Source organism: Pimephales promelas, chromosome 16 (genome assembly GCF_988280905.1).
Source record: "Pimephales promelas chromosome 16, fPimPro1.hap1.1, whole genome shotgun sequence".
In the NCBI taxonomy this organism is placed as follows: domain Eukaryota; kingdom Metazoa; phylum Chordata; class Actinopteri; order Cypriniformes; family Leuciscidae; genus Pimephales; species Pimephales promelas.
Genome location: NC_142784.1, coordinates 30,012,702 through 30,028,726, shown reverse-complemented (window position 1 = coordinate 30,028,726; position 16,025 = coordinate 30,012,702). Strand labels below are relative to the sequence as shown.

At 34.2% G+C, this 16,025-nt stretch overlaps 1 long non-coding RNA gene across 2 annotated transcripts in view; it reads left to right on the top strand.

The window, feature by feature from the left end:
• The window catches only part of LOC120483385 (uncharacterized), a 141,122-nt gene that overhangs the window by 53,534 nt on the left and 71,563 nt on the right, over nucleotides 1-16,025 (top strand). For both annotated transcript variants that reach the window (XR_016146769.1, XR_005623595.2), the window contains exon 2: nucleotides 13,134-13,197. This is a non-coding gene — a long non-coding RNA (uncharacterized LOC120483385). The remainder of the gene's footprint in view (nucleotides 1-13,133; nucleotides 13,198-16,025) is intronic.

The window sequence follows — 16,025 nt, the reverse complement described above, 5'->3', positions numbered from 1 at the left end:
ACGTTTTGTAATGAATATCATTCCAAAAAGGCTTTGAAAGAAAATAGTGACATAAAATGAATGAATAAGTTAATGGAGATAACTATGCAAGAAACATAACAATATACTAATGAAATATACTGATGTTATTGATGACATGCACTTTCATTTACTCACCAAAGCACAATTTGTATTCCCTGTATTTTGGACCTGCTTTGGATTGGTATAATTTCAATAAGTAGAACATGTTCCTGGATCAATATCTTTGTTGACCCTGGACCAAAATTCCAATCAGCCAATTGGATTTGAGAATTAATTTGACAGTTTATATCAAGTTTAAACTTACACAGGGTTTGGTGCTTCTAAATGTTATTCATCTATCATTTCACTATAAAATTAGATATTAAGTCCTGGTAGGATTAGGATAGGGCTATGTTTTTGGGTGGCGACCTGTTTGGGATGTATAATTTCAACTGAAAATGGGAAACTCTATGCCATCTGAAAATATTTTGTACTTTGTTCTTGACATTTTTGATTTTGCACTTTGTCTTCGTTGCTTTTCGAGTGATGTGGACTGGGCATGTGTCTGACGGCAGCTTGCCTTGAATTATACATAGAAATGGGAAGTGTCAGTCACCCTGACAAGCCTATTTTCTGCCCTTCTATTCTGAACAGGAGAGTTAAGCACAGTAACAGAAATGGCTTCATTATGCCACATCTGCTAGACTGTGAATAGAGAATCTCTGCTTCTAGTGCTAGCTAGACTAGTTTATATATATATATATATATATATATATATATATGAAGAGTTCAGATGCAAAAGCCTTTTGCCATTTGAAATTTTCTTCTAAAATGATCATTTTTATCAAGCTTATATATTCAAGTTCAGTAATTTCACTTAAATGACAATTAATAGGTAATCCTCATTGCAATTTAACTGAAATAACTGAACTTAAATATACAAGCTTGATAAAAATGATCATTCTAAAAGAAAATTTCAAATGGCACTTAGAGGCTTTTGCATCTGAACTCTTCATATATAAAAGTCTCAGACATAAAAATGTTTAATGTAAGTCATATTTGATGTTTTTTCCCCCTACCTATATCATTATAGTGGCATAAAGGAGAAAAATATCCTTTTTTTATTTAATTAATGTCTGTGTCTTTCCACATTCCTGGAAATACTTTGTTTTTTTACTTTTTTATGGTTCCAAGAACCTTTAAAGTAGAACCTTTCCATTACACTAAGGTTATTTTTATTATTTTTTTAGAGTGGATAAAGGTTTTTTACACTTACATTTAATCATTTAGCTTACGCTTTTATCCAAAACAACTTACAATTGCTATATATGTCAGAGGTCGCACACCTCTGGAGTAACTAGGGGTTAAGTGTCTTGCTCAGGTACACATTGGTGTCTCACAGTGGATTCGAATCCGGGTCTCTCACACCAAAGGCTTGTGTCTTATGCAGTGTGCCATCACCAACACTTTTAGATTATTAAAATGTTCTTCATACTGAGGAAAAATATGCCCCCCCCCCTTTCAAACTAAATCATTAGATGTGGTCAGAGATTGGTTCCCAATCCCAAGTCTGGAAAGTCACAACAAACAACTGAACCGAACAGTCAAGTTTGAAACATTTAGCCATTATGCCCTTCTATAGTCCCACCAGACTCTCATCCATTAAATTTTATTCAGAGTCTGGCCTCACTCCATTGACAAGCGTTAATTTCCTTGTAGGCGGGTCCTCTGTTAAAGTCTAAAACTATTGGATCTGCCATAACCAATCGCTGATGTTTGGTCGTGGCGTATCATAGACATATACACTAGACGTCACCTTGGGGTAAGCATGTGTCAAAACCGCCGCCATCTTGGAACAGGGGTCTTGTCATAGAAAGTAGCTAGGTAACGCTGCTATCTCTGCCTTTACTTCGAATTCATTGATGGCGGCGGACTTTTGTGCAGCGTATGATGTTCACGGATGAAATCTGAACTAGGAAAAATGTTTAAAAAAAAAAAAAAATTCTGGAATCAATGATAAATACATGTCTGACTGTTAAAACAAACCAAAAAAAAAAAACAACAAGAAAAATCGCATTCATGATGATTTATAGTGATGTTTATTTCCATTAGACCTGTGTCTACATTGACGCTGATGCATTAATGTGGAGGGGCTCCCCTGTTTCAAGATGGCGGCTCTATTGACGCATTCGTTCCAATGAACTGCCGTAGCCAAGGTGACTTCTAGTGCATAGATATCTATATAAAGGCTAGATGTCCTAAAGCAGAGTTTCTATCGTCATCACCGGCGGCCATCTTGTCACAGGCAAGCTGATGTAAGATGAGTGGTCAGCACGAACACAAATACTCTTATCTTGTTGAAATCTTGACGTATTTACAAACAGTTTGGTTTCTTACAAACGTTATTAACGTGCCTATAATTATCTGGATGGTTATTTATTTATACACTTATTATTCATAAGTATGCTGTGTCATAACTACATCTCTGACGTTTATAACAAACCAAACCGTTTGAAAATTGGTAGAAAATTGAGCAAGTTATGGTTATTTAAATAGTACATGTACCATTAACACAATGTTACGAGTGAGCGAGGTGCCTGTGACAAGATGGCCGCCAGGTACAGACATCGACCTCCATTGGCCAGCAGCGTGGACGAGATATCTAGCTTTTATATAGATATCTATGGTCTAGTGTATGTCTATGGTGGCGTATGATGACTCAAACTAGCGAACAACATCAACGTCATCAGCCAATCCCTCTGTTTGCTGATTGGACCGTAGCAGGATAAGTAGCAGGATAAGCTAACTTGCCTCCATCTCGTTCTCTTGGATGTACGTCGTTGTTTACGTCCCTCGAGCGCCCAGCATCCTTGCAATGGTTTATAGTTGTGTGAAGTGGGGGTAAATGATCTGCAGTGACGTCACAATCACATTGCATTGTGGTCTGGATTTACCTGAAGTCTACATATTTAGTAGACTCGCTTCCTCTGTAAAAACACTCTGTTTGACTGTCCATTCAAACAAACTTCCCTCACCAACTTGACGAATTTGAATACACTCCAATAGTGGCGGACATTCCCCAAGGTGAAGGAGTTTGCGAGTGTCTTAAAGTGGATGTAAACAAAGCCCTAATTGACGTAACTCAGTAAATGCCAAATGCTAAAATAATGCCCATAAAACACAGGTCGTTGAATTTGAAGGTCACCGTCTTGTAAATCTTTGTGAAAAAGGACATATTTAAACCTCAGTTTGAAAGATAACTGGGCTTTTAAGTGTTCCTTAACTGAGTAAACACATTTTTTTTTATGCTAATCGGCTAACCCTTCTGATGGAGCAACTTTGTTCTTTTCATGTTTTATGAAGGCGGCATTATCTTACCGAACACAGCCAGTTTCTGGTATCAGGCCTTTATGTCAATAGCAAGTTGGAGTGATTAAATAGTCTGTTTGGGTGGCAGTAATCTCAATGCTGTCGGCCTAATATCAGGACACAGAGGTTTGCCACCATATTGTTGTTTTTGGGATATCAGCTTTACAAAATGGAGGCATCTGTTATTGATAAAATAATGGGACAGCTGCTGTAATTGGACAAGGTAAAAAAAAACACACACAAAAAACTATAGTCCAATAATGTGCAGTGCAGTGATAAAGCTTATCTACGCTGCAGTAAAAGTATGACCTCCATAATGTTCCAGTCGTGAATCCTGACATGCTGAGATGAATGGAGAGACACAGCAGGCTAGAATATATGAAGGCACAGCAGGATACACTGTAGATCAAGTAAATAATAATGCATTAATAATCCAAAATGTTTACTTAAGTTTTTTCATATTTTATATTCTAACTCTAACTTCTTAATACTTACAAACGTTTTGGATTGCAAGCAATGTATCTTTATTATGATGCGCCCTTATTTTGTCAGTCAACAGCAGGTGGATTAACAATGCAATTTAATTTTTTTTTTTTTGCAAAAGTGACTGGGATGTTAATAATTAGGTTGCATTGTTAGCTAGTTTAGTTATATTTGCTTCTTGTGAAATGCGGGATGAGTTTGTCTAATTAAAATTATTTTTAAAATCTGTGTTAAAGTTTTTAAGGAGTTTTATTTTTTTTTTCATAATTAATAGTCAATAGAGTAAAAAGCATAAAATTCCAAATATGCCTCCTTAATGCAAAATACAGTTATTAGTGATTCATTGGTGCATGAAAAAAATGAAAAATGAAAAAGAATAATTCCAAATGAAAAAGAATAATCAAAATAGTCCAAATGTGGTGATTGTAAATTACAGGTCAAGTCTAGTGCTGGGCGTTTTATGAAGTTGTTTTTTCATGCATAATCAGGTGTTCAACCCATTTTCTACTGGTTGAGAGGAATTACTGCAATAAATTGACTTAGGATGGTCTATTTTGATCATTAGTGAATATTGTAGAATAGAATAGCGCCCAGTATAACCTAAAATTGTTATTTCTCAACATTCTAATAACATTCTTGAAATAACGTTTAAATACAACATTTATATAACAGGAGAATTGAACGTTCGAATGGCGTTTGAATGATGTTCTTATAGCCAAGCAAGAACGTTATTACAACGTTTATGTAACGGGAGAACTGAACGTTCTTGTAACATTTTGAATAACGTTCTTATAATCAAGAATAGGGATGCACCGATATGAACATTTTGGCTGATACCGATTACGATAATTTTTTACATTTGAAAGCCGATAACCGATATATCGGCCGATAAGTCTAAATCCATTTTTTTTTTAAATTTTTGGAAGCCTGATTGCAAAAACAAAAGTCTCACAATTAAAATCTGCTCCCTAATTATAATATTCTCATTATAATTTCATGTAGCTGATTTGACGGCTCATTTTGCACTTAACTATATTTTCCTTTATGATTCCAATCATATTTCAAGCAATTAAGATCAATCATGTTGAACAATGCGCATCTTAAGTGTCTCAGGTGTCAAGTGTTGAAGGAAATAATTAATTATTTATCAGCTTTAATATATCAGCCAAATTTTATTAACAGGCCGATAACGATAACATCAAAAATGAACAAATATCGGCCGATACCGATATGGTGGCCGATATATCGTGCATCCCTAATCAAGAAATAACGTTAATACAACGTTGGAAAAACTGGACGTTTTCAATGCGTCTACATTCAGAAATAACGTTTTTATTACTTAATGAGAACGTTATGAAAACGTTCTTATAACCTAAAATTGTTATCTGGGGAAGAAGAGAGATTCGCGACTGCATTGAACACGTTTTATGTGCAGGATTCTCTGAGCCATTGAAATGAAACATTACAATGAAATTAGTTACTTATGAGTTTGCTTTATTTCAGGTCCAAGTATAGTTTTTCGCTAACAATGTCTACATCAAATGCTAAACAAATAAAACAAAATTTTACAGTTATGCTAAAAGGCATTTTACTTGCTAAAAAAGTATAAAGAATCAATCAAATGCCAGAAAGGATGTAGTAGAGATTGTGTTGTGTATTAGTTAATTTGTTCAGATGTGTTTCTTGTAACACAGTCTCATCCCAAAAAGTCATATAACTGACGTTTTGGGACGTATTTTGACCATACGTCAATATCCGCCTTTTTAGGGTCCCCTTAAACGTCGGTAGATGGCGATCCCGGGCCGTCATACAACTGACGCTTTACCTTTAACGTCAGTTAGGTGACGGGTTAGGTTTAGGGTTAAGTTTAGGTATGGGGTAGAGTTAGGATCCCATAACCTCATCTACCGACGTTTAAGGGGGCCCTAAAAAGGCGAATATTGACGTATGGTCAAAAGACGTCCCAAAACGTCAGTTATATGACGATTTGGGATGAGACCGGGTTGTTTCTTGGAATAAAAAGTTTGACAAAATACAAAAAAAAAAAACCTTTCCATTCTCTATTGATAGATTTGTGATAAATTATATGAAGTTCTGTATTTCTATAGTATTCCTTACACTGTAAAAAAAATATTTTCAAGATTTATCACAACATTTTTTTCTTTTGTCAAATCAACTTAAACAATTAATTTAGTTGAGATAACTTATTATTTTGAGTTTCTGATGATTAAATCAATCTCCTTCATTGTATTAACTCATTTTCCAATTCAATCAACTTCAAATTTTAAGGCAACCAGGTTACTTAATTTTTTAAGTTAAACAAACAATATTTTTTTACAGTGTACGCGTAACTGTGGACGAGTAACTTTCCAGTCATTCTCTACTGTCCTGCATCTCATCCAAAGCCATCAAACCTGAAAGAGCCCACAGAGACTTACTCCAATGTCCATTCCCTCGCATTTCTTTTGTTTCCCATTTAATGAATTCTGGATTCGATTAACAAGTTTTAATAAGCGATAGGATGGGGAATAGATACGGTTTTGGAATGGAAATAGCCAATCTGTCCTTTTTGTCTGCATTTGATACCACTGTGCATTTTTGTCTCTCAAGGAGATTTGCGAGATTTATGCCCCGTGTCACGATTCCTGGCTGATCATAAGCACTGTCAAGTTCTCAGTTAGCCAACAGGCTCTCAGAGTCTCCCTTTGTATTCAAAACCGGAGTCTAGATGATTAGAAGGGAAGTTTGTTGGAACATCCGTAGGGGAAAGTTGCTCTCTCCCCAAATGCTGGCCCTGCCTCATTAGGATGTGTGTGTGTGTGTGTTCTGGAGAACGAGAGGCTTAGTCTAAATCTGAGTGACAAAAGGACTGGAACCATCACAAGAGCTTTGACGTTTTCTGAAAAGCATCAGCCTTATGGAAAAAAAAAATCTTTTTTTTTTCCCTCCTACAACATTTTTAGCCAATGGCGACTGAAGGGTTGACGTCAAATCCAGTGCCTTTCGAGCTCTCACAGAAATGGGCACTGTTATATGCAATATAGTTTCTATGTTATATGCAAAAAGTAAATACTTGGCTTCTTTTGAATGGCTGTCAATTTGTGGTAACCAATTGTACCTCTGTAATATAATACATTGAGAATCGTGAAATGTGATACTGTTATGTTTTCAATGTGATTTGGGATGCAATTTTAATCTATTTTGAATGTATCGAATGTAAATTGGTGCGCTGCCCCGATAAATCACGTATCGCTCCATGCAAATCCGCTTGGGTGCACTATAAGAAGCATCCAGTAAATTATGCATATGGTGTCACTAACCGAAATGGTAATGCATTTCATCTCAAAGTTGTCAGGTTCGAAATGAAGAATGAAAGCCTATTTTCCAGTGAATCTGCTAGAGATGTCTGTCATATCAAACCATGAAGCGCTCGGTTTTGACAGTGACCAATTAGCACTTGGCTTTGCTTGTGATGGAAACTGTGAATTCAAAACAATCTGTGTCAGATCTTAAAATTTTCTGTAGCCTACATCTGATGGCGATGCAACACAATAAATAAGGCAATTAAAAAGAAACCCTTGCAATATTCACCAAGAAGAAATGAAAAACTAACTTTCAAACTCTTCTTGAAAATATAACCAATCACTGATGGCAATAACCAAAGTTTCCAGGCAATGCTAAATATACACCACAATTCCTCTCAGAGGTTTAACAGTTTTTAGAGGCGTCTCTGGGATGAAAAATCTGCTGATTATTTCTCTTTTAGGCTTCCATTACTATGCAGAAAAGATTATAATGAGCTTTTAATGGGATAATATTGTGTCCTTTCTATAAAATTGTGTCATTCCTGCAACACTTGTCACCATAAAAGCCAAGGTTGGCATTAATACTTATAACATTTACAGGTATATAAAACATATTTTCTTGTACACTCTAAAAATGCTGGGTTGTTTTAACCCAACTTTGGGTCAAATGTGGACAAACCCAAACGTTGGGTTAAAAAAACGTAATTAAAACATGTAACCCAATGGCTGGGTTTGTCCATATCTGACCTATAGTTGGGTTACATTTTTAAACCAATGTTTGGGTTTGTCCATATTTGACCCAAAGTTGGGTTAAAACAACCCACGTCCATTTTGTATGTTTCAGCATCTACTGTATATGTTTGGAATTGGATAGATGCTGAAATGTACAAAATGGATGTTTTAAACATTAAGTTTTTACAGCAAAAAAAAAAAAAAAACTTTTACATCATAAAGATATTTGCATAATTGCCCTATAACACTTTATTAGATTTTTTTTAGATCCCTAAACCCTATACTTAAACATATTTTTATACTCTCTTTAAAATTGTTAACATGTAATGGACAGAAATATGTTAGGAAAATGACTATATATTAAAAAATCAAGTAACGTCATAACATGATGATATATTCGCAAATCTTTAGCTAATGATTAATTTAAGCAGACATCTGGAAATTGAAATACCCATTGTGATGATTAACACATTAATTTACACTATTTCTATTCATGAATTAATACATGATGATGCATTTAATTAATCATATATTTGCTGATACAGTAATCATCAGTTAATGGTTTAGTTCTTCTTGAGTCATACATTAAAACATGATTATCTGTGCATTAGTTAAACATTAGATGAACGCATATTACACTGTAAAGGTTTTAAGTGCAATCAACTTAGACATTTAAGTCATTTCAACTTAAATTACATTACACTTAATTTTTTTTTGTGAATAACTTAGTTTTTTTAATTGCTTAACTTGTTTTGTTGAGTTAAAGCAATGTAAAAACATGTTCTCATAACTTATTAATCATACAGTATGTTACTTCTTTAGCTATCACAACTTGCTTTTGGCAAGTTTAAACTGTAATACGTCTTGAGAATTCAACTGGGAATACTGTATATCTAAGATGGTAAAATAATGCCAGGTAATGGCCTGACCTTTTTCTCTCAGTCGTGGGTCTGTTTTCACTTTGATGGCTTGCTAATTATGTTCATTTGGATAATGAGTCTTCAAATAGATCCGTGTAAATGGCTACCAATTCATGCACTCTTCTCTGCACTGTTTGTTTAGCCCTAAAAGCTTTAATTAGCCTATTTTTATAAGACCTCACACACTTTTATTGAGCAGAAGGGGAAGATAAAGCCCTCATGCTTTCATTTGGGATGCCAGAAATAGCTTCATCCCTTTGTGACAGGTGCTCTAATAAGAAATTACCCATCAATAGACCAACACTGAGGAGAAATCCTATCTAACATGTCTGTCTAAGGACATTATTGTTTCCTTAAGCATTTTGTCTCCTATAACCCACTAATGCGATACTTTGCATTTAGATTCAGGCTCGTCTGTCTCTCTGTAGGCAGAATTTATTATCAATCAGGTGATGAATATATTTGGTCTTCCAAGGTCACCGCCTCAGTAAGCCATGTTAAAACCTTTTCTTTCCTATTTTCTATAGATATAGCTTAACGGAAACCTTAGCAATTTGTCTAGGCTCATCAGCTTGTCTGTACAAAGAGAGCTATTCATTATACATAATTTACAAAAAGTCCCAGTCCCAGTACATTAAGCAAGGTTAAGCCTTTTTTTCATATTTATGTAGGATTCTATGAGGAGATCATTTTAACTTACATAGTTTTTCTCTGTGGATTATAATGTTGGAAGTGGAATTATTGGGTCTTCGAGTCAATGACACGTCAAAAAATATATTATTCAAAAATGTAATTTATATACTGCTCCTAGTCTTTTGTAATGAGCATTTCTTTACTTTTTAAAATATGTTTTTGGATCCCCCAATCAAACATGCTGGGTTGTTTCAACCCAAATTTGGGTCAAATTTGGACAAACCCAAATATTGGGTTAAAAATGTAATTAAAAAATGTACAGTTGAAAGTGAAAGTTGAAGTTGGGTTAATTTTAAATTACATTTTTAACCCAACATTTTAATGTAACATAATGTATTTTTAGTTAATTTATAGTTTAGTTTAATATATATATATATATATATATATATATATATATAAGAGCACATTCTATACAACTAAGCACTTTTTTTCCCCACAGAGTATGCACATTCAGGCCATATGCTAAGTGTACACTGACCGATGCTGGGTTGTTTTAACCCAACTTTGGGTCAAATATGCACAAACGCGAATGTTGGGTTAAAAATATAATTTAAAAATGTATAGTTGAAAGTGAAAGTTGAAGTTGGTTTCAAATTTTAAATTACATTTTTAACCCAACATTGTCCATATTTGACCAAAAGTTGGGTTAAACCCAGCATTGTTTAGAGTGTTGCAGATGTTAAAAACCCCCCCATGCTAACATGCTATCTCGTTAAATACAAGCGATTACAGATGGATGGGCATTGAAATGTACATTTTTGTACACTGTGTACATGAATGTGAATCTCTACTCTGTTAGCTTTTAAGATTACAATCTAAAATGCTGGGTTATTTCAAACCAACTTTGGGTCAAATATGGATAAACCCAGCTATTGGGTTAGACTTTTAAATTGCATTTTGAACCCAACATTTGGGTTTGTCCATATTTGACCCAAAGTTGGGTTAAAACAACCCAGCATTGTTTAGAGTGTTGCAGATGTTAAAAAAAACCCCATGCTAACATGCTATCTTGTTAAATACAAACGATTACAGATGGATGGGCATTGAAATGTACATTTTTGTACACTGTGTACATGTATGTGAATCTCTACTCTTTTCTAATCAAACATTTATGTTAGCTTTTAAGATTACAATCCAAAATGCTGGGTTATTTCAAACCAACTTTGGGTCAAATATGGACAAACCCAGCCATTGGGTTAGACTTTTAAATTGCATTTTGAACCCAACATTTGGGTTTGTCCATATTTGACCCAAAGTTGGGTTAAACCCAGCATTGTTTAGAGTGTTTCAGATGGTTAAAAAAAAAAAAAACATGCTAATGTGCTTGTTAAATACAAGCGATTACAGATGGATGGGCATTGAAATGTACATTTTTGTACACTGTGTACATGAATGTGAATCTCTACTCTGTTAGCTTTTAAGATTACAATCTAAAATGCTGGGTTATTTCAAACCAACTTTGGGTCAAATATGGATAAACCCAGCCATTGGGTTAGACTTTTAAATTGCATTTTGAACCCAACATTTGGGTTTGTCCATATTTGACCCAAAGTTGGGTTAAAACAACCCAGCATTGTTTAGAGTGTTGCAGATGTTAAAAAAAACCCCATGCTAACATGCTATCTTGTTAAATACAAACGATTACAGATGGATGGTCATTGAAATGTACATTTTTGTACACTGTCTACATGAATGTGAATCTCTACTCTTTTCTAATCAAACATTTATGTTAGCTTTTAAGATTACAATCCAAAATGCTGGGTTATTTCAAACCAACTTTGAGTCAAATATGGACAAACCCAGCCATTGGGTTAGACTTTTAAATTGCATTTTGAACCCAACATTTGGGTTTGTCCATATTTGACCCAAAGTTGGGTTAAACCCAGCATTGTTTAGAGTGTTTCAGATGGTTAAAAAAAAAAAAAAAACATGCTATCTTGTTAAATACAAGCGATTACAGATGGATGGGCATTGAAATGTACATTTTTGTACACTGTGTACATGAATGTGAATCTCTACTCTTTTTCTAATCAAACATTTATGTTAGCTTTTAAGATTACAATATAAAATGCTGGGTTATTTCAAACCAACTTTGAGTCAAATATGGATAAACCCAGCCATTGGGTTAGACTTTTAAATTGCATTTTGAACCCAACATTTGGGTTTGTCCATATTTGACCCAAAGTTGGATTAAAACAACCCAGCATTGTTTAGATTGTACACTTAGCATATGGCCTGATTGTGCATACTCTGTGGGGAAAAAAAGTGCTTAGTTGTATAGAATGTGCTCTTATACATATAGATTAAACTAAACTATAATTTTATTAAAAATATAATTACATTAAATAAAATGCTATTCACATATTCTGTCATGGTCGTTTGCAGCAGAGATAAAGCAGGATCTACAGGTGAAAGTAGATTTATTTCAGTAATTCACCTTAAAAGGTGAAACTAATATATTGTATAGACTCATGTGACAAAGACCTATGTAAGTTACCCCTGATGGCAGTGTTTGTTTGGTTTATATTATTTCTATAAATGTTTGTTTCTCATTCTAGTCTGAGGTGCACATTAGACTGATAAAAAAGACCAAGAGATTTGTTTCTTTATTTTCTTTATTTTGGTATTTACATAAATCATTAGTTTTATCCTCATTTTCAAAACTTACCTTCTGGGTTCACGTCTGCAGCATGGCTTCCGGGGGTGGGTGTCTAAGAGGACGCGCGGCCTTCCTGTTCCTCCTTTTATGCCATCCCAAAGAATTCTGGGTAGTGTAGGCATAGTCCATTTCTCAATGGGAGAAGGGGGTTCTTGTTTCATGTTTTATTGTGTTTATGTTCATTGTATGTAGACATGTATCTGTTTATTATTTGTATTATTTTCCTTGTATAATTAAGGTTGATGTATTTTGAATATTATTTTCATTTTCAGTGTAGTTATGTATTATGTATGTGAACATTATTTAAATTCCCTATTGCTGTAAAATGGTTGACCCTTTCAGTATAAATGAATGTATGTTTGTCTGTGAAAGCAGTTCTGGTGAGGGACCTTCGTGAGGAGGGTCACCTTGAGTCTTATGTTATTTTTTATTCTTTATTTGGAAGTCATTAAAAAGATTTCACTGACTGCAAGCAGTGTCTCCTGCCTTTGCTCTGGTCATGTCTTAACAACTCATTACATGCGAAGTGAGATATTTCAAGCCTTTATTTGTTATAATGTTGATGATTATTGCTTACAGCTTATGAAGTGTCTAGAAACATTACATTCATTTTGCCCTTAAATGAGTTTTGCTGATAATTTACTCACCTCCATGTCATCCAAGATGTCCATGTCTTTCTTTCTTCACTGATGGTGTTGTTTAAAGCCTTTTGAAGCTGCACTGAAACTCTCATTTGGACGTTGAACCGTTTGGTTCCCATTGAAGTCCATTATATAGAGAAAATCCTGGAATATTTCCATCAAAAACGTTCATTTCTTTTCAACTGAAGAAAGAAAGACATGGACATCTTGGATGACATGGGGGCGAGTAAATTATCAGTAAAAGATTTTTTAAAAGTGAACTACTCCTTTAAATGTTATTCCCGTAATAAGTATTTTTAGAAGTAATTGTGCTTTATTGCTCTTTTTACAGGTATTGATCCAGACGTGATATATAGGACAATCCTGAAGTTTTGTCGTCATGGCTGAGCATTTTAGTAAGTATTGTTTCACATTTTACTCCTCTTTGGAAACTATATCTTCTGACTGATCACTATGCACTCAGCTCATCCTCTGCAGGATTAAGACACTTTAATTGATGTTGTGCAATTAATTTGCATTGTACGTCTTGATTAAGGTCAGCAAAATCCACTTTTTTTTTGGCTAGACAGCACAACCTGAGGCACATTTTAAATGAGCTGGGGAAAAAAGTGGGAAGTTTTGCTTATCAAAAAATAAATAAATAAAACAAATCATAAAGTTAATCAAAACGAGGAGGGCCTGAACATATCAATCTAGCCAATGAAAAATCTAGTGTCAAATCTGGGCACACGCACCATCACTCATTCGCATAACAGCCAATTTAGCTGATGAATAAACGGCTCCGCTGAGTGCTTTGATGTTGGCCTATGTTCGATTTCCATAAATTTAATTTTGGAGGACATGTTCAATGATCACCTTTAACCCCTGACAGACTTCTGTCCCTTTGCTCTTATTACTGGCACTAACGGAAGGCCTTCGAGGGTCAAGTGGGATTTGTGGGCGTTTTGTGCCGGCACACACGTAGCATTTAGGTTAATTACTTGGCACTTACTAGAGAAAGCTACAAATCACAGGGCGAGAGATCTGCTGATTTCCTTGAGGGTCTCAGGGCAAGAAAGTCAATGAGTCAATAACATGGCTAGGCTCTATCTCTTCATTGAAGTGTTGTTTTTATTAACTAAAACTATTGAAAGTTTTTCGTCATACTCTTACTGTATGCAATTGGACCCTATTATACCTGTCCTGCACTCTAAAAAATGATGTGTTGAATTTACTTAAAAAATATATGCACCAATTTTGCATCATATTTTTTTAAGTAATCCCAACTTGGAATAATTTTACTTAAAATTAACAAGAAAATCTTTCTTTATATTTACTTAGTTATTTGAGTTCACGCAACATTCTTTACTTAAAAATGTATGCATCATGTTACATATATTTTTAAGTAAAGAATGTCACGTGAACTAAAATATTTAAGTTTATCTTATGTAAAATTATTCCAAGTTAAAAATTTACTTAATCAAATGATTACGGATTACTTAAAAAGTATGACGCAAAAATGGTGCATATATCTTTTAAGTAAATCCAACACAGTGCAGGCCATGTGAGATCAAAACAAATCTTAGTTCTGTTAACTTAACATTTAAGCTCATTTATATATAAAAATAAGACAATTAAATCAGTTGAACCAACCATTTTAACTTATTTTAGAATTAATTTTAATTTTAAAATAAATTAAACATGCAAATCACACACAATAAAGCATTTCACTTTATTATTTTTTTTTTACCCACAACTTTTAAATTGCATCTTAAAATATATTAAAATAGAAAATAGTTGTTAAAATAATAATATGGTCACAATATTACAGTTTTTTCTTGGATCAAAGAAATGAAGGCTTGGTGGGCAGAAGATATATAGGCCTATATATATTTTTTTTCTTCAAAAATCAATAAAAAACAATTAAATGTAACAAAGTCCATTATTAAATGCCTATAAATATAAAAATTAGTCTATTAATATCTATCAATTTAAACAAAACAGAAGTTAATTAATGACTTTTGTCCAGAGGTTTTGAACGAATCTCTTCAAAAACATTTTAACAGTAACTGGGTTGTTTTAACTCAACTTTGGGTCAAATATGGACAAACCCAAACATTGGGTTAAAAATATAATTAAAAAACGTAACCCAATGGCTGGGGTTGTCCATATTTGACCCAATGTTGGGTTAAAACAACCCCGTGATTTTTAGAGTGTGGGTATCCTGAGTTGCAAAAAAAGTAAAATCCCTTACAAATGATGCTTTTAAGAATGCCGGCACTGGTAAAACAGCTGAGATATTAAAGATATAAGTGTTTCTTGCAACTACAAAAAAAAATATTTAGACAAAACACACGTGGGATATGCTAACCAGTCAAGCATTGACTGTACAACATTTTTTCAAAGCTGTATATTTCACTCATCACTTCAATAGTTCCACCTTGCCTCGGGCAGCAAAGAAAACAAAATGCATTTAAAAAAGAAAAAGCGCTATGATCAATTTCTTTACGTACCGTTTTCAAGGAAAAGAAAAAAGGCTACAGAACTCAGCATGCCAGTCAACAAAATTCCCCATGAAACCTGTATAAGTGTGATTCATGGTGAATTTGAGAGGGGAAGTGTCCTATTTGCATATAATGAAAGTCAAATGATAAGAATTCATTAATGCAATAAGCACACATTCTTTTTGGATGTCAAACATGCAGAATAACAGCAAGGAAAGGCTGCCTAGTAAACATATTCCCTTGAAATATCTCCTCTGTGCCCGGGGGGAATGTGTATTTACCCTCACCGGATTGTCAACTTTTTTATTTATTACTTTGAAAGAATAATGTATACTGTGTAGTTTCTCTTATTGTTTTATTTTAGGATTGTATACATTTTAAAGTCAGCTTAGTGTAACTTTCACTGTAGTCAATTGAAAGGCAAAAAAGGTTTCAACTTTAAGTAACTTTTTTTTCTTTTACCATAATTCATAGTCAGCTATTGGAACACCATAATACTTTGTTTGACCCCATTTTGCCTTCAGAACTGCTTTAATTGTACGAGGCACTGATTCAACAAGGTGCTGAAAGCATTTTTTAGAAATGTTGGCCCATATTGATAGAATGGCATCTTGCAGTTGATGGAGATTTGTGGGATGTACATCCAGGGCATGAAGCTCCCATTCCACCACATCCCAAAGATGCTCTATTGGGTTGAGATCTGGTGACTGTTGGGGCCATTTTAGGACCGTCAACTCATT